The sequence below is a fragment of the Prosopis cineraria genome, unplaced genomic scaffold, assembly GCF_029017545.1.
Source record: "Prosopis cineraria cultivar Desert tree isolate PC_DT_omini unplaced genomic scaffold, ASM2901754v1 PC11, whole genome shotgun sequence".
In the NCBI taxonomy this organism is placed as follows: domain Eukaryota; kingdom Viridiplantae; phylum Streptophyta; class Magnoliopsida; order Fabales; family Fabaceae; genus Prosopis; species Prosopis cineraria.
Genome location: NW_026555342.1, coordinates 35,514,679 through 35,533,986, shown reverse-complemented (window position 1 = coordinate 35,533,986; position 19,308 = coordinate 35,514,679). Strand labels below are relative to the sequence as shown.

The following is a 19,308-nucleotide window of genomic DNA, read 5'->3' as shown; positions in this document are numbered from 1 at the left end:
ATTTGTAATTTATTTGACAAGTTATTTTGTTATGAAATTTATTTCTTGGTGATGATACCATCAAAATTGTGGTTTTGTGAAATTAATAATTTCTAGATTTAATTAGAGAATATATAGTGAGAAAAATGATTTTTTAAAAAAAAATTATTACACACAGGAGCACTTTTCTAAAAACCACTCCTATAAGCTCCCCTTATGGGAGCACTTATCCATTAGAAAAACAAGCATGCCAAAAGTTCATTATTTTACTGTCAAAATGATAGCAGAAATTTCATTTATTAGCACTCTGCGCGTAGGGTGTCTCACATCCACGGCCATGACATAGAAAATTGGGCATGTGGCTCTATGCCACATGCCACGGTGCATGTATTGCACGCTGTAGCGCACGAACCCCATCTCCAACTTGGTTTTATTTTTTTTTAAGGCCTGCAATGAGTGTGTGAATGCAATTTTTGCCTTCCTCTATATGATGCTATCTATGATATGATTTTAGTTATTACAAAGCAAGTCTTAGGCCAAAGCTTTCAAATAAAATATTTGATTATTGATGCATAATTGAAGTGGTGATTTTGTTTAAATTCTTCCTGTATCAAGCGGATATGGGAAGAGGTTACAGCTATAATCATTGTTACACATTCCTAATGGATAATTATATTATGCTCCACAAAAACTATTCTTTCATGGGCTATAAATATAATACTTCAAACTTATTCTATGAAGAGATTAAGCTAAAAAAATCATTGACTATAAGATTTAAGTTCTTCATATTGTTATTATACAAAAATCACTGTTTGTGAGCCAATATCATTTATATATTTATCATTTGAGTATTAGAGCTTCATTATATTTATTTTGCTCTTAGAGAGAATTTTGATTGAGTGATTTATATATTAGAAATCCTTGTAAAGTGAAGGAGAGATTTTTCTGTAATCAAGAGAGGTTGTTTTGGGAGAAAATGCTCATTGTGTAGTGAGTTGCTTCAAAGGCTCACAAATGCCTAGTTGTACTGTGGTAGCAAGCACCACTTAAGTTGTGTTATAGTGAGAAAATGATTTTTTTTAAAAAAAAAATTATACACACAGGAGCACTTTTCTAAAAACCACTCCTATAAGCTCCCCTTACGGGAGCACTTATCCATTAGAAAACAACGCATGCCAAAAGTTCATTATTTTACTGTCAAAATGATAGCAGAAATTTCATATTAGCACTCCGCGGCGTAGGGTGTCTCACATCACGGCCATGACACAGAAAGTTGGGCATGTGGCTCTATGCCACATGCCACGGTGCATGTATTGCACGCTGTAGCGCACGACCCCATCTCTAACTTGGTTTTATGGTTTTTTAAGGCATGCAATGAGTGTTGTGAATGCAATTTTTTGCCTTCCTCTATATGATGCTCTGATATGATATGATTTTAGTTATTTTACAAAGCAAGTCTTAGGCCAAAGCTTTTCAAATAAAATATTTGATTATTGATTTGCATAATTGAAGTGGTGATTTTGTTAATTTCTTCCTGTATCAAGCGGATATGGGAAGAGGTTACAGCTATAATCATTGTTACACATTCCTAATGGATAAGTATATTATGCTCCAACAACTATTTCGTTTCATGGGCTATAAATATAATACTTCAAACTTATTCTATGAAGAGATTAAGCTAAAAAATCATTGGACTATAAGATTTAAGTTCTTCATATTGTTATTATACAAAATCACTGTTTGTGAGCCAATATCATTTATATATTTATCATTTGAGTATTAGAGCTTCATTATATTTATTTTTGCTCTTAGAGAGAATTTTGATTGAGTGATTTATATATTAGAAATCCTTGTAAAAGTGAAGGAGAGATTTTTCTTGTAATCAAGAGAGGTTGTTCTTTTGGGAGAAAATGCTCATTGGTGTAGTGAGTTGCTTCAAAGGCTCACAAATGCCTAGTTGTACTGTGGTAGCAAGCACCCACTTAAGCTTGTGTTATAGTGGGGAAATCTCATAGGTGCTCTAAGGATTGGATATAGGCTTTAAGTATTTGGAGCTAAATTAAGATAAATCATTGTTTGCAATATCACTTCCCTTATCTCTTTATATTTCTAGCAACTTTAGTTTATGCTCTGTTTTAGTGTACAAAATTGAATTGGATATATTTACATGCTCTTACTTAAACTTACACCTAGAAATTATTATTAATCATTCTTATACATATTAGGCTTGTAAAAATTACTTTAACATCCTTACAATTATAGTATTGTATATGGTATCCAATGCCTTATTTGGCTCCCAGATGTGCCGCGCACTCGAGAATCTCTCCATCTACAAAATAGTTCGTAGGTCATTGATTTTCAGTATTAATCAGTGACCCTGAATGTACTCATAATTTCAAGAAGGATCACTAACTTATCCAATTACAGGAAGCGAGTAACAAAATGGAAGAGTAGAAGATTAAAATGCTTAAAGAAGAAGTGAGGAAGATGCTCCTCCTACCAATAAAAAAAGCAGCAGAAAAAATGCTTTTGATTGATTCAATCCTAATCTTGGAGTGCACTACCATTTTGAACATGAGATTGATGATATATTGGAACAGATCCACCACAGTTGCGTTGAAAATGGTTTAATAACCTTGAAGGAAGATCTGTATACTCTTGCACTTTCTTCAGGTTGCTAAGGCAACATGGATATTGCATCTCATCTGGTATGTCTCAATCTAGAGCTGGTAATCGGGCCAAGCCATTGGAGCAACCCGAATAAGTCTAAAAAAATTTATACCCAAGTCATTTGAAACTATAATTACTTTAAGCATTACATTCTTTTTGTGTGTTAACTATTGATACCTCTATAATTTTCTTATTTTTTCTTGTCTCTTACTCTTGCCTCTAGTTGATTTAAAAATAGAGATAAAGGGTTTGTTTAAAATTGTTTTTGCTTTATTATGAGAAATGCTATTTTTAGAACTTGGTTTGAGAACCAAAAAAAAAATTGAAAATAAGTATTTTTCATATTTTCTCTTGTTCTCTAGAATAATAATATCAAAATACCTAAAAAAATGTTTTTGTTTTTATATTTTTTTGGAACAATATTTGATTTTTTTTGTCATCCAAAACACTTTTTGAAAAACATATTATCAAATATAGCTTTTTTTTGTTCTTGAGAATAGAAATTGCCAACAGTAGCAGTCTAATAATAGGCCGGCAATCAATTAAAGTAGCTAATTAAAATGATATTTTAGCCTTTCACATTTGTAAGAAATAAAATTAACTAGTCTTTTGGAATTTATTTTTAATTTAAGAGGCATTCAATTAATATTAATTTTTATAAGGTATTTATTTATTATTTTTATATCTTTTTTTGTATTTTTTGACATCATTTTTTATAATTTTTTAATTGACTAATAATCAAAATTAACTTATCTTTTAATCTATTTTTTGCTGTCCATGCGGTAAACATAACATGAGAAGTGCAAGCAAATGACAATGCAAGAACATGTGACTTGTCGTTTCATAAAAATCAGATGTATTTGGAAAGTTCAAGGATGAGCAAGGTAATATTAAGGAAGGAATAACCAATGATGTAGAAGGAATACTAAGCTTATACGAAGCTGTTCATGTCAGGATTCATGGTGAACCTATATTAGATGAAGCTCATGCTTTTACTTCTACTTATCTTGAATCCATGATCACCCACTTGAATTCCACTCTTGTTGCCAAAGTCAAGCATACACAACTATAAAAAATGCCTTTGAGAGCATGTATTTCAGAGCACTTAGAGAAAAAGTGCTACCAACACGGGGGTGGAATTTACCAGAGTACTTTTTTTAATAAGCGCTCCAACAAGTCATTATTTAGGAGCGCTCATTTTAAAGAGCACTCCTAAATTTTCAAAATAAATTTTTTAAGAAAATATTAAACATTTAGGAGCGCTCTAATAATGAGCGCTCCAAAATTAAAATAACAAAAAAAATTATATAAATTCTTTAAGAGTGTTTTTAAAGGTATAACATTTAGGAGTACTTTTTAATTGAACACTCTAAAATTAAATTTAATAAATTAAAAAAATTATCTGACCTTTAAGAGTGCTCAAATACGAGCGCTCCTAAAGGTCTTACATTTTGAAGTGTTTCGAAATAAATTAATAAAAAAATAATAAAAATACTAACTTTTGGGACTGCTCGTCGAGAGAGCATTCCCAAAGGCTCAATCTTTCGGAGTGCTCAGTAAATGAACACTCCAAAAGATGATTAAAAAAAATTTTCTTAAACACAGTGCATGATTAGTTTTTAAATCAGTCTCCCTTCACTCATTTAGTTTCCCTTCCTTATCAGTTTTTGACTTCGCCAGCTTTCTCATCAGTCACCAAAGATCGCTAAAGAAGCACCAAACTGTCACATCATTTCCCCTGTTGCTGCCACTGTTTCCCCTGTTTTCGCTCTTCCATTTTACTATTGCAAATTTGATCGTGCCATTGTAGATTTGATTGTGCCATCGTAGATCTGAATGTGCCATTTCACCTCTCTTTCATGAATCTCGCGGATCTAAATGTCGCTATCACTGTTTCACTACTGCCCTCGTTGAGTCGCTAAATGTCACCGCCTTGTCATTACCGCACTCACACCGCCGCATGCCACCGTTGCCTTGTTTAGGTTTTTTTAAATAAAGAATTATATATAAATATTATATATATATATATAATAATAATTTAGGATTAATATTTTTTTGTGGCATTAATCTCATCTTGGTTAATCTTTATCTTGAAATTTTTTTGTTTTGCTATGATAGTAACAGACATTTATAGTTGTAATAATAACACACACTTATATACTAATTTGCATGTCAATAAACATACACTAATACATTAATTTTGCTATGATAATAACAATGGAAGCTAAGTGTGATAATAGTAATTTGTCATTATGGTTAATTTTGCTCTGACATTATATCTCAATATTGAATGTAGTGATTATTGAAGAATAGGAGATTGAAATTTAAAAGAGGAAACTTTTGCTTTAATTTTTATTATATTTGTTAAATATTGTATTCTGCTTATATTGGTATTCTTTTTTTGAAACTATAATTGTATTAAGCTAATAGATAAATGAAAGATAAATTACAACATTGTTTGATGAATTTTAGTTATATTATACTTTAAAATTTTTATCTAGATGAATCGGTATGCTATATGATTGGATTTGATTATTTGGGATGTTCCACTTTTAGGGGAATTTTTTCAACGCTTTTTTTTTTAAATTCTAAGTCTTTGTTTCTTCAATTTCTATGACTACATTAGTGATATAGATCGTAAGTGGATGTTGGCTAATCAACTATCAAGAGAATATTAGGCTGGTGTGGGTGAGTTCCTTAAATTTGTATTTTGTCATGATCAAGACCCCCGTGGAGTCATATGTCCTTATTTAAAATGCTGTTATGGAAAAAGAGTAAGGCATGGGGAGACAAGGAAGATTCAACTTATAATTGTTGGACGATGCATGGGGAGACAAGGAATAATGCAAATGATTAGAGGGATAGTGTGAGCTACTCAGCATTTGATCATGATAGTGGGACATATATATCATGTGGACCATCTCGATAAAATGATTAAAGAAGATCTCAAGGACTGTCCAAAGATGTTTGAGAGGTTGAAGAGTGATGCTGATAAACCATTGTATCCTAGTTGTAAAAAATTCACAAAACTATCAGTTGTTCTGAAATTGTACAACATAAAACAGCGAATGGATGGAGTGACAAGAGTTTCACGAATTATCTTGAACTCTTATATGAGATGTTACCGGAGTACAATGAGCTTCCATCTACTACTTATGAGGCTAAAAAAGTGCTTTGTTCTATTAGGATGAGCTATAAGAAGATACATGCATGTCTAAATGATAATGTCCTCTTTTAGAAAGAGTATTTAACCTTAGATAAGTGTCCAAAATGCGATGCATCACAGTACAAAAGAAATGGATATAGCCTGGTGAAGGCATTATGGTATTTTCTAATCATACTAAGATTTGGATGCCTATACAGCATTGCAGAAGATGCTAAACACTTAACATGGCATGCTGACGAAAGAATTAAGGATGGAAAGCTACGGTATCCTACAGATTCTCCTTAATGGAAAAGTTTGGTCTTATGTATCTTGAGTTTGGGATAGAAGATAAAAACATGCGTCTTGCATTAGCCACTAATGAAATAAACCCTTATGGCATGCAAAGTAATACTCATAGTACATGGCTAATCATTTTGATGATCTATAACCTCGCTCCAGCATTGTGCATGAAGTGCAAGTTTATAATGCTGTCATTGTTGATTTCTGGGCCTCAACAACTAGGAAATAATATAAATATGTACTTAGCTCCATTGATTGAAGATCTAATAGAGAAAATGTACTTTTTTACCTCTAGCAGCCCATGTAACAACTTGAAAATTTTAAGACTCGGATTTATTTTTAAAAAATAAAATAAAATATCTATAATTAAATTAAAATTTAGAATAATTTAATAGAGGTCTAGAGTTTGAATTTTTCTTAGCAAAAGTTTGGTTTTATTTGATTTTTAACTATGAGAAAAATTACCAAAATTGACCCAAGCTTTTGTGCTATAATAAAAAATGTTGGGCCCTTTCTTGTAATTTTTCCTAAAGTCTTATATCAGCTTTTTTAAACAAAAACTAAATGCAGAAATGAAACAAAGGAAAAGAACAAAGAGCGTGCGAGAGAGAGAACGGATAAGAGAGTGAGAGAGAAAGGATGAGAGGGAAGTTAAGCTTGGATTTGGAAGGCTTTATGGCTATTGCGAGCTCGGTTACACGATAAGTAAACTCCCTTCTTCAATCCTCTTCCCTCCCTCTTTGTTTTCTTTAATTTTGGAAGAGAAAATTTCTAAAATTTGATCCAAAAGGCCTTATTCTTGTAAGCTTTAGTTTTCTTGGGTCCTTGGAAGGTTGTTTTGAGTTTCTACGTGGTGCTCTAATATTTTGAATGGATAATTAGATGAAAAGAGGTGTTTTGGGCGCAAATTAAACCTTAAGAGATTGGGTTTTGCTCTTTAACAGTTAAAGCCTATTGATTTAGTTATAATTTTGCTATTTGAGCCCAATAAAATTTAAATTAAGGTTTGGTTTTATTATAAGGGCTAATGGTGAAAGTTGGTGACACTAAGTGAAGGTTTTTAATTGATTAAAAATTATACGAATTGGAAATTGACCTAGTCATGGCTAATAAATGGTTTTGGTGGTTAAGTGATACTATGTGAATGGTTGGTTTAATATATGGACCATTAGGATGGATTATGGCTCATTAACCTAAGTTGTGTGGTATGAGTTATAGTCTTCATTAATGCTATTTGCCATGAAAAGTGATATGGATCACTCATATATTGTGAGAAATTATTGGTGGAACTTATTAAGGAGTTAAGGAACAAGCCAAGTCATATTTTTGTATAAGGGAAACCCTTTTGGTACAAAGGGTTGAGGTAATAGGGGAATTTATATTTTTTATTGCTTTGTTTAGCTATTTTTGAGTAGATAATATTGTCCAGCATGCATTACATGTTTTAAACAATTGAATGCAAATAAAATGTGTTTTAGAAGGGTTTATGGGGTATTGTTTTAATAATAATGTATTTATATTTACTATCTATTTAATAATGATGTTACTTATGGAAATAAGATTATTAGCATGCATTGTGATAAAAAAAACTAAGAGTTGCACTTAGGGAAGTGTAACTAGGTTTGGTACCTTAGATAGGCTAAGGAACCGCTTAAGGGATGAATTATGAGTGTTATACTACATTGAGTGTTAAAGTGGTCAATACTCGAAAAAGGTAGAGAAAGGGTAAGAGGCATGATCTCGGTGGGAGTTCACCAATGGGGAGATGTGGTCTTGTGATATTCTATGGCTTATTGTCAGTACTCAGTGTTGCCTTTCATATTGTGAGCTTAGTATACTAAAGTGGTTAGTGGATGGAGTGTTCAACACCTTCAGTAGGAGAGGGAATCCAACATATGAAGTGTGAGGTTGAATGCTTAGGCCAAGGCAGCCCTCACATAGAGAGTAAGTCGGGTTATCTTTGGGAGGGAGTTAGCTTTAACTGCTTAGGATTTACGTCGAAGGGGCACAGGAAATTTGATGGATCAGATTATGCCTTAGGGGTACAGTGGGTACAAGGTTTACCTACAAGCTAAAAAGTGCCAGGGGGCATTTTATCAGTCAGGAAAAGCTATATTGGCCTATCTCATGCATTCAAACATTTTAATTTGTTAATTATATGTTATTTTGAATCTATTATTTATTTACTTGACTATGGCTTTCCTTGTAATAAGGAATATCAATTTCTTTATTACTGAGACTGTGGTTGTCCACCCCCCTTCTTTACAAGAATTTATAGGTCTAGGCGAATGATCCATTGGTGGACGAGGAAAAGAGCTAAGCTAGGGGTTTGCTTGTGATTTGTCAAGAATTGCAACCCCTTTCTTTTGAACAAGTATATTGTAATGAATTTAGGATTAGGGTGCCAGTAGGATGTGATTATATATATGCGTGTGAATATGTGTGGATTGTATGACTTGTGTATGAATTTTCGTTTGCCTGTAGACTTGTGACTAGGAAACTTGGCTATGATATGTGGTTTTGATGGATTTATTTAGTAGACCAAGTATTTACTATAAGAAAATATTTATTTTAGTATATATGTGATTCCACAAGAAAATGCAAAGTGATTGCATTGCAAATGGTGTGCTATGGACAAACATACACCTTGGATAGAGAGAGTGGGTGCGTGGGCCCCACAAAGATCTCTGAGCCAAGTGGAAACGTTTAGCGTGTGTATTCATATGTGTATATGATATTTTGAATAGTTTTTGGCCACTCTTGTGTGATTTGTGCATTTTAGGGGTTTAGGGTCCATTTTAGAAAATGGCACCCGGGTGGTCAAATTTTGGTATAAAGAGTTTTTCTATTATTTAAATGTTCTATCAATTGTTTTTAGTCCTATTTGACGTGTCCAAAGTGTTCTCACAGGTTTGTGACCATTAGAATGAGATTTAGACAATTTTGAAAATGGTTTTTACTAAAAAACTACACTTTTGCATTCAGGTATTCAAATCTTAATCTGACCGTTAGGTTTCTCTAAAATTTAGGTCACAAGTAAAACCTTTTATAAGCTTCATGTGGGCTTAGGAATCACATCGATCAGACATTGGACGGAGAAACAACGTACTCTAAAATTTAGTCTGGAGGAGCTATCATGACAACAAAAGTGTTGTCATGACAGCAACAGTGATGATGTTGTAACATGCACGAAATTTAATTAGTCTATTGGATCTTTTCAAAATTTGATATTCTAATAGTACTATTTAAAAGTGACATGTGGGCTTTAGAATTACTCCGATCAGAGGTCGGATGATGAAATGGTGCATCCCGAAAGTTAGTTCGGAGGTGCTGTCATGACAGTTTTTTAGCTATCATGACAGCAAAAATGACTAAATTTTTAATATGTCTAATTTTTAATCTGATCGTTGGATCTTTTTGAAATTTAGTACATTTATATTATCCTTTGAATATGACGTGTGAGTTTTAAAATCACTTCGATCGGGGATTGGATGATAGAATGGCACCTCCCGAAAGTTGGCCTGGGAGTGCTGTCATGACACTAATTCAATGCTGTCATGACAGCATCTTTTACTTCACTTTTGCCTAGCTTGCTTCCATGCACTACAGGTAAAAATTATAAATTATTTATTTAAAAAAGGTTTTAAATTTTTATTTTGCAATCATGTATTTGCTTAGTGATTTAAATAGTTTGTTTCCTAAGTTAGTTTTAGGATTAACTCCTTAACCACACGTAGTTTAGTTGAATTGTGTGATTTTTGGATAACACTCAGGGCAAGTGTTATTATAGCTACACCCTGTCTAGAAAGGAAAAATTGGCTTTCTATGAATTCTTGCATGAAGTTAAAGTGCTAGAAGGATATTCTTCAAATGTAAGTAGCCTCATATCTATGAAAGACCTCAAACCAGTAAGTCTTAAGACTTATAATTATCATATCATCATGAAAAATTTGTTGCCAGTATGTATACGATCCATTTTCCTGAAGAAGGTGTGAGCCACAATTACAAGATTTTGTTTCTTCTTTAAGGCAATTTGTAGCAAGGTCATTGACTCGAAGAAATTGCCAAAGCTAGAACATAAAATAAAGTTGTGTGGTCCCACTTATTTGAGATTATAATTCTAAGTGAGCTCAAAATGTATTTTCCACCTTCGTTCTTTGACATTATGATTCATTTATCATTTCTCTTAGTTAGAGAGATAAAGTTGTGTGATCCCACTTATTTGAGATAGATGTACCTGATAGAGCATTACTTGAAGATATTAAAAGGATATGTAAAAAAATCAAAGTTGGCCTGATTGGTGTATTGTTGAGAGGTATATCATCGACGAAGCAGTTGAATTATACACTAAATATCTATCTAATGCAGATGCCATTAGGTTGCCAAAGTATAAAAAGGACCCCATAAGTGAACAAGGTGGAATCATTAGGAAGAAACTCATTAGCATAGACAAGACACAATAGGAGCAAGTTCACTTGTATGTTTTACACAACACTGAGAAAGTTTAGCCATATGTCAAAGAACACAAGGCAATAATTAAGAGTAAGAATAATGGTAAGAATGAAACTTGGCTAGCAACATATCGCAATTGGCATTTTATATATTGGTTTAGAGCTCACATCTTTCAAGAGTTCCACCTATTAGAAAGGTTAAGGTTTTTAGTTAGGGGTCTTGGATTTGAAGTATTTTCTTATACAAGTTATGTAATTAATGAATTTACATTTTATATGAAAAGCCAAGATGCTCATGGTGTAATGCTTGTAGCTCAATCAATGCATGTCTCTAGTTTTAAAGACCAAAACCCAATCTATGTGATGATGTCATATTTTGGGATTATAGAGCACATTTGGGAATTGGATTATATCAAACCTGTCTTTTGCTGCACGTGGGTTGATAATAAAAATGGCTTTTAAATTGATGGGTTGGGTTTTATTCAAGTAGATCTTAATCAGGTGGCTCATAAAGATGAACCATTCATTTTGGCATCACAGGCTCGACAAGTGCTTTATGTGTCAGATCCAGTGCATAAAAATTGATCAATTGTTCTTTTAACAAATAAAATAGTGGGCAATGAAGAGGATAAAGATTTCAATGTTAAGGATGACCCTTTCATGGGAACATTACATACATTTGATGTTTCAACTAGGGATGATGCCTTCTATATTAGAGAAGATCATGCGGAAGGGACTTAGATTGATGAGGGATACATAGAACACACAAAAGAAAAAAAAAAGAAAAAACAAATCTTAACACTTGTAAGATCTTTATTTAAAATTCCTTTTATTTGGTACAAATTTACTTTTAGTTGTTAAAAATTTACTTTTAGTTATTAAAAATTTATTTTTTGTTCTTTTAGGTAAATGACTACCCCACCTGAGAAGAGTAGTGATACTCCACCTACTAAAGAATAAGTAATCAAAGAGGTTAAGCGATGTAAAACTGTAGTTATATGAGCTCGAGCAGCTGGTCATAAATTACTAATAAATTGGAATGATAGAGGCCAACTAGTTAAGCCTTCTCAGTTGGTCAGTTATATAAGGGTCTTAGCTCGTCACTATGTGCTTGTTGCATTACAGACTGGAGAAAGAAAAATGACCCACAGCTTGAAGAAGTAAAAAATAATATTTAGGAAGATCTGTGTATATCTTTTAACCTGGATGATATTCATATGCATTACATTATGAGAAAAGCAGCTGATGCTTATAGAAAATTTTGAGATACTCTTACAACATATCTTGTCAAAGATGCAAATGGAGAATTCAATCCTCATTCTCCTAAAATGTATCTAGAGATCCAGTAAGACAATTAGGATGAATTTATTAAAATGTGCCAGTAGCTTGAATTTTAACAGATCAGCTAGGTCAATCGTTTTAGAGTCACAAGTACTCCCTTTCAATATAGAGCAGGAAGAAAGAGCTATCTAGATTTTGAGCATGGTTTGGTAAGTTTCAATTAATATCGTCTATTAATATTACTTATATATATAAGAAAATGTTTTTTAATCATTCTAATATCTTCTTTAAATAGAAGGAAGAGGCTAGATCTAATGCTCCAATTTCTCGAGCTCTTGTTTGGAAGATAGCTTGAGAAGATAAAGAAGGCAACTTACTCGATGAGTGTACTTGAAAAGTATGGGAGGATTATGTGAATATTGATATTTTATTGTATTACTTTATTTACATCATTTACTTAATAATTAGTTTACAATTTGTTCAACAGGAAGCATTATCACAATCAATATCACAAGGTGATGCGGGTGAACATGTGGATGTCCTTTACAGGGCATTGAAAGTTCTAGAGGTCTCTTGTCATGTTAGAGGAGTTAGATTCAGCATTTCTCAAGACACCTACTTTAGACGTTAGTCTAAAATTTTTACCAAAGATGATTTTAATGCAAGGACGGTGGAAATGGAGGCAAGAATGGAAAAAAAAATTCAAGATCATATGGAAAAGAGATTTGAGCAAATGATTGGAGTCGTAAACGTGCCACAAGCCAGCCCTATTGATAAAGATAGTTGCTCATTCCATACGAAAGAAGATTTTCTTAAGGTTATAACTTTTCTTTATACAAATTATGTTTCACATTTTCTTAAAATATTAATTTTTTAATTTTTAGGGCGAGGCTCAATGTCAATCACGATTATAATCACCACATTATTATGTTGTTGCAGTTGGATCTGTGTATAATGACAATAATGTTACTATACACTTTAGACCATTGCCTACTGATAACTTAAAGGTGACTATGACTATTCCAATAGAAAATGGTGCTGAGTTGCCAATGTAAATAGAAGATGAGGATATATTCACAATTTTTAATGTTGTTGGAACTTCAGTGGCTTGGCCTGCAAAGATCATTAAGTTACAGGTATAATAATTGATGGTTCCTTAAAATCATTCATGTTTTCATTCAGCTTTACCAATTAATTTTAAATTTTATAGTCCTCAAATTCTAAAGAAGTAGTAAAGAAGTCAATCCAAGCAAAAAGAAAGCTATCGAAAGGATCTACCTTTATAACTAAGGTAGGGAAGATCAGTACAAAATCCATTCAGCTAAAATATCCTCATTAAAATGCACTTAAAATGATTATGCGTACAATATTTAAAAATAAGATGTGTGAAGTAGAATTTGAAAAGAAGATTTATGGTGAAATGATTAGTGAAAAATTAGCACTTGAAAATATTAATGAGATTTTGACTAAGGATTGGCTACAAACCACACAAATTAGTTTATACATAAGGTACTTTCTAAATTTTATTGCTTATTGTGGTATTTATTTAATATTAGTTGTGAATGTTTCTATTTTTTCATTTTAGGTACTTGTATCATACTTTTGTGGTGCCAGGCTCATTGATAACAAAATTTTCATTTATTAGCCCTCACAACACTAGTACCTACAGTCCTAAGTACCATTTTCACAAGATTGTTGATGCATTCAAAGCCAAAGGCAAAAGAAACATGTTATTTTTAGCTCCTCACAATTCAGGGTAAATTGTTATTGTTATTTATCTTTAAATTTGGTTGATATTTTAGTTAATGAAATATTTTATTCTTTTTGGCAACATTAGGTGCTTGTTTGTATCAATCTATTCATCCATATGATTTATTATCTTGATTCATTAAGACATAGTGACTTTAAGAACTACAAATCTATGAGGATATTATTTAATTAGTAAGTTTTTAGTTCTATATTCTTTATATATGTTTATTGTCACAATTAGTTTTTACTTGGTATGCTTAATCATTATAGAGTTGTAGCATGTTGTTGAGGTGGTGAAGGTTTTCCTCCAAATACTGGAAGGCCTGTTCCTATTGAGTTTGATGCATGAAAAAGAATAAAAGTTTGTATTATTTTCTTAATAAAATAAGTTGGTATGTATCTAAGTGGTTGTTTAATTGATATTTTATGTTTGTTATTCTAAATATACTATTTTGGATTGATGTAGAATTTTTGAAAAATTTTGAAACTTTCAAGTTATAAGGGAGACTCTGTCAGATTTTTAACAGCAAATACTTGTATTATAGATATAACTTCATCCCTCAAGTATTTTAAATTAAGTTGAGATTTATTTCTACCATATTTTGATAATGACATCTTTTATTGTTTTATAGGTCCCTACACAATTACAAGGTTGGGAGTGTGGATATTATGTTATGAAGTTTATGAGAGAAGTAATCATACAACAAGAGTTGATCATTCTTGAAAATGTAAGCCAAAAGTTTTGAAATTAAGTTAATATAATGTTAATTACTTATATATTTCTTTCATTTCTTGTGTACTATTTTGTTGGAGCAAGATCCTTGCATTTTACTATGGAGCAAATAGAAGATTTAATTGAAGAATGGTCAAAATATATTATTGGCTATTTGTGATAGGAACTTAGATTTTAATGTTAGAAAAATACCAATAGTTTCATTTGTTAGGCTTGTTAGAAATTAAACTAGCTACTTTGGAAATTGAAATTATTGTTTTAATTTCAAGTTCTTTCCTTGTAAATAAATTTTTATGTTGATATTGTTTCTAGATTAATTTTTGATATTGGGATTAGTCATTTTTAAAGAGATGGAAAGTGAAAATTTTTAAAAAATTTAGATTAAAATAAAACTAAAAATGGCCTATAGGATCGTTCATATAATAAGCGCTCTTGTAGAGTTAACATACAGGAGCTCTCTTGAATGCTCATTTTAAGAGCGCTCCTGTAAATTGACATTTAGGAGTGCTCTTGAAATGAATGCTCCCATATATTCATGAGTGCTCCCGTATGTCAATATACGGGAGCGCTCATTTCAATAGCACTCCCATATGTGCTCCTAAACCAATATTTTATTTCTACATATGCGAGAGTGCTTGGAAAAAGCGCTTTTGTATCTAAACATACAAGAGAACTTTTGTATCTAAACATACAAGAGCGCTTTGTAAAGTGCTCTTGTATATTCTGGAGCGCTAGATACAAGGGCTCTTTTGAAGCACTCCCTAAGACTAAAAATAAAGCACTCCTATAAACTTATGTTGTAGTAGTGATAGTCTAAGGCACCCACTGTGCAAGAACCTCCCTAGGCTATAAGCTTGACATTATATTTCTTATTATCAACAAAACCCTTGCCATGATGAAACTCTAGTAGCCTTAGCAAAGTTGGATTTCAACATGCTACAAAAGTTACATCAAAAGGAAGTTGGAAATATTTCTTTGTAAGTTTTGTCTAAACTGATTACCTTGTCTTATTTGATTGAAAGCAGGAAATATGGAGGAGAGGGGAGGGGAGATTTTAACAAGTTTAAATAATAAAAAGGTTAAGTAAAGATGAAAATTTTTAATAGAGAGAATATGCATGTTAGAGGAAAGGGTATATAAATTAATTAAAATTTTTTAACCCTACTTCTCTATTTTTCTTAAATTGAAGCCATTACAATATTTAAATTTCCTCTCCAAACCTCCCTTTCTTTCCCTTTGTAACAAATATTCTAATCAGACTTTATTCAATGTACTCACTCACATATGACTTATGAACTTAGTCTTATATAGGTGGTAGAGCTATACTGTTGGATAAGATGGTAGAGCTATACTGCTGGATATTAGAACTGTATTTTGAGCACTACTATTCTCTAGCAAGGATGATAATGACCAAAATTATATACATTATTTCAGTTATAGATGACATATATGATGCCTATAGTGTATTTGAAGAGTTACAACTTTTCACTACTATAGTAGAAAGGTTCAAGTCAATAAGTTTAAATCGATAACCAAATGTCTTTTGTTCATTTCAAGATAAGTAATTAAGTAAGGAAAATTTAGTTAACATATAATTTTGATAAAATTTTTAATCTAGGTAGGAAATAAGCTGCATTGATTTCCTGCCAGAGTACATGAGATTTTGCTATAAAGCATTGCTAGATGTTTATGAAGAAATCAAGCATGAAATGACCAAGGAAGGAAGAGAATTTTGTGCCAACTATTTCAAAGATGAAGTAAGATTCCTATTCTAATGCTTATTAATCTCTCTCTCTCTCTCTCTCTCACATACATTTTGAACTCTTCAAGATTCCACCCTCTAATGCTCATTACATTGTACTATTACCAATAAATGTTGGTCTAGTTGATACGGATTTGGCCTATAATCTATAAGGTTGTATGTCAAATTCTATTGCCGATGTGAGGACATTATTATCAGGCAATCTATAAGTACTTTAATAAAAGCTCTTTGAGCCTGGTAGCATGCCTTGATTGTGGTAGCCCCTAAGACCCAACTCACCTATACTATTTTGTCTATATATATGTATGAATAATTGCACTATTTAATTTTCTATTTTCTCTTTCCTTTTCTTCCTTTAATCTTTTGCTTTTAAATAAGATGAAAGTCTAGCTTAGCTTGTAGTTATGAAAATGATAGTTTGGGATAATAAAACTTTTAGTCATTTAAGTTTGCCTTAGTTATATTATTAATTTGGTCCTTATTGTTTTCAAGAGGAGGTGACACTTTTAATATTTTCTGGAATGGATAAGGGTGTTAATAAGCTGGCACCAAGTACGGGTGAACTCAGTGTTCTCAAATTTTTTAAAATTTCCCTAATAAAATTGAAAGAGTTTTTTAGGAAAACAAAGTATATGATGATGAGAGTATAAAACAAATAAAGCTTCAGAAAAGAAAAAAAAGACACAAAGATTTATAAAATTTTAGCCCAATTACTTGGCCTATATCCAGTTCTCAAGATGACACTTGAAAGTTTTCACCAAATTCACAAGCTTAAACAGGGTTTTAATGACCTAAGTACAAAAGAAAAGACTTACTAGTGATCTTAAACATTCTCAATCCCTTACAAAAAGTTTGTAAGAATAAAATCTCACTTAAGGAAAACATTTCCTTAAGTTTACTCAATAAAAGATTGAGTTAAAATAAGCTTTGAATTTTGAAAAGAGTATGAAATATAATTGAAAACTTTTAAATCGAACTGAGAGCTTTTTTCATAAATGATGAATGCAAGTAGTTGAAACATAGTTAATGCACATTAAATTTATTACCCACTAACTTGAACAAGATTTTAGTTATAGTTGTTTAGAGACCTTAAGCTAGCTGTTTACAGCTGTTGCATTGTGTATTAGAAGTAACTATGAAAAAACACTATCTTTGAGGTTCATTCAATGCATGTTAGAACTCTACTTCATGCATGAAGGAGTTTATTTTTGTGTTAATGAAACTTGCAAAAAGGCTTGTAATGAAGCCCATTCTACTTCTCACGCGTTTTAGCCAAGCAAAAGCACAAGCTTCTTTGGACAACTAGATCACATGATGGCGCTATCTGGTTCTCATGAAAATTAGATGGTAGAGGTGAATGACCTCTATGGAAACTTATTTTTTGCATAGGTAAGATCCAATTTTTGTGAAAATTGGTTTAACAAGTTTTGAATACAAGACTTAGGATTTTTCATGAAGATTTCAAGTGTTCTAGGCTCTCAAAGACAAACTTGAGTTTTTCAAAAGAGGATCACATGAACTACCTAATTCTCACGAAAACTAATTTGGGCTAGACTCAAGTTGTTGTTAGAACTTTCATTTTCATGAGTATTGCATTTACTTCTTGCAAAAATTAGAAGTCCACTAGAAACATGGTTCTCATTGTCACTCTACCTAGAATTCTAGCAATGTTTTGAAATTTTTCATTAAAAATGTTAATAGTATGATTTTACCCATTTTAAAACTTCAATTGCTTTATATATACCTATATAAAAATTTACCCATGGTATGATCCACAGAGTAAAAGGCAAGTTCGAGCATTCTTTATTGAGGCCAAATGGTATAATAGTGACTACACACCAATGATGAAGGAGTACATGACCAATTCACTAATATCATATGGATACTGTCTCCTCATAGCCAGTTCCTTCTTTGGCATAGGACCTATTGCTACAGAGGAAACCTTTAAATGGTTAACCACAGATCCCAAAGTTGTTAAAGCTTTAAAAATTATTAACAGGCTCATGGATGACATTGTCTCTAGTGAGGTACTAATTAATAAATTTGCAAATTAAAATAAGAAAATCACTTTTAATCTCACATAAGAAATCTAATTAAATATAGACAAGTCCTATGAAATCACAAATGTAATTATTACTTTAAAGTCTCAGATCTTTTATTGAAATTATCATGGATAGTTGTTAATTATTGATGCTTATAATTAATTATCAATTGAACAATTTCATTAACAACTATCCAGCATTAATTGATAATTTCAATATAGCAAATTGACAATTTTAGTATAATAATTTTGTGATTTCATATGACTATTCTGTATTTAAATTCATTATGCATGTAACTTGAAAGTGATTTTTCTTCATGAAAATGAAGAAAAATTCATTGCAACCTTCCAAAATAAATATAAGTATATTTAGATATTTTTAAGAAAACAACGGTTTTGGATTTATAATTAATTTTTGTATGTAACAATAGAGGTGTTTGGATATAGTTTTACAAATGTTAATATGAACAAGCTATAAATTTTTTTTAGAGAAACCAGCAAATATTTTTTTAAAACAAATAACTAATTTAATTAGTTTACTTAATTCAAGTGAATTAATTATCTGTCTCCTACATTTAGGAACGAAGGAAGTATTATAAATAGCAACTAATCTTTGGTTTACTCTATTGTTTGTTAGTTTGAGCAAGAGAGAGGACATGTTGTTTCAGCTACTATTGAATGCTACACCAAGCAACATGGGGTGAAGAAAGAAGACGCCATTGTTGAGTTTAAGAGACAAGTGGAAAGTGCGTGGAAGGATATAAATGAGGCATTTCTTGACCCTGTGCCACTGCTAAAACCTTTACTGATGCGAATCATAAAACTTTGTCATGTTATGGATGCGCTTTATAAGGATGCAAATTGCTACACTCACTCCGCAGGTTCAACAAAGGATCTAATTACAACTTTACTCATAAATCCATTGTCTCTTCAAAAAGGCCTTGGTCTACATTAATTAGAGGACCACTTGAAAAAGAAAGAAGAAAAAATTACACCTCAGTCCCACAAAATAGAATTTATCACTAAGAGGTCTAATGAAATTCACAAAAAGCTCCCAAATATCAAATCCTGTGCATTTATAACGTGCAAAAAGCATTTACAATTATGCAACAGGCTTTTACAATTTGCTATTATAAATTATTATTTCACTTTGCAAGTTGTAAATGCCTGTTATCTGGTTGTAAATGCCCTTTATCA

General features: G+C 31.7%; 1 pseudogene; it reads left to right on the top strand.

Moving 5' to 3' along the window:
• Window positions 1–2,421: 2,421 nt before the first annotated feature.
• Window positions 2,422–19,066, top strand: LOC129286493 ((-)-germacrene D synthase-like; annotated as a pseudogene).
• The last annotated feature ends 242 nt before the right edge of the window (window positions 19,067–19,308 follow it).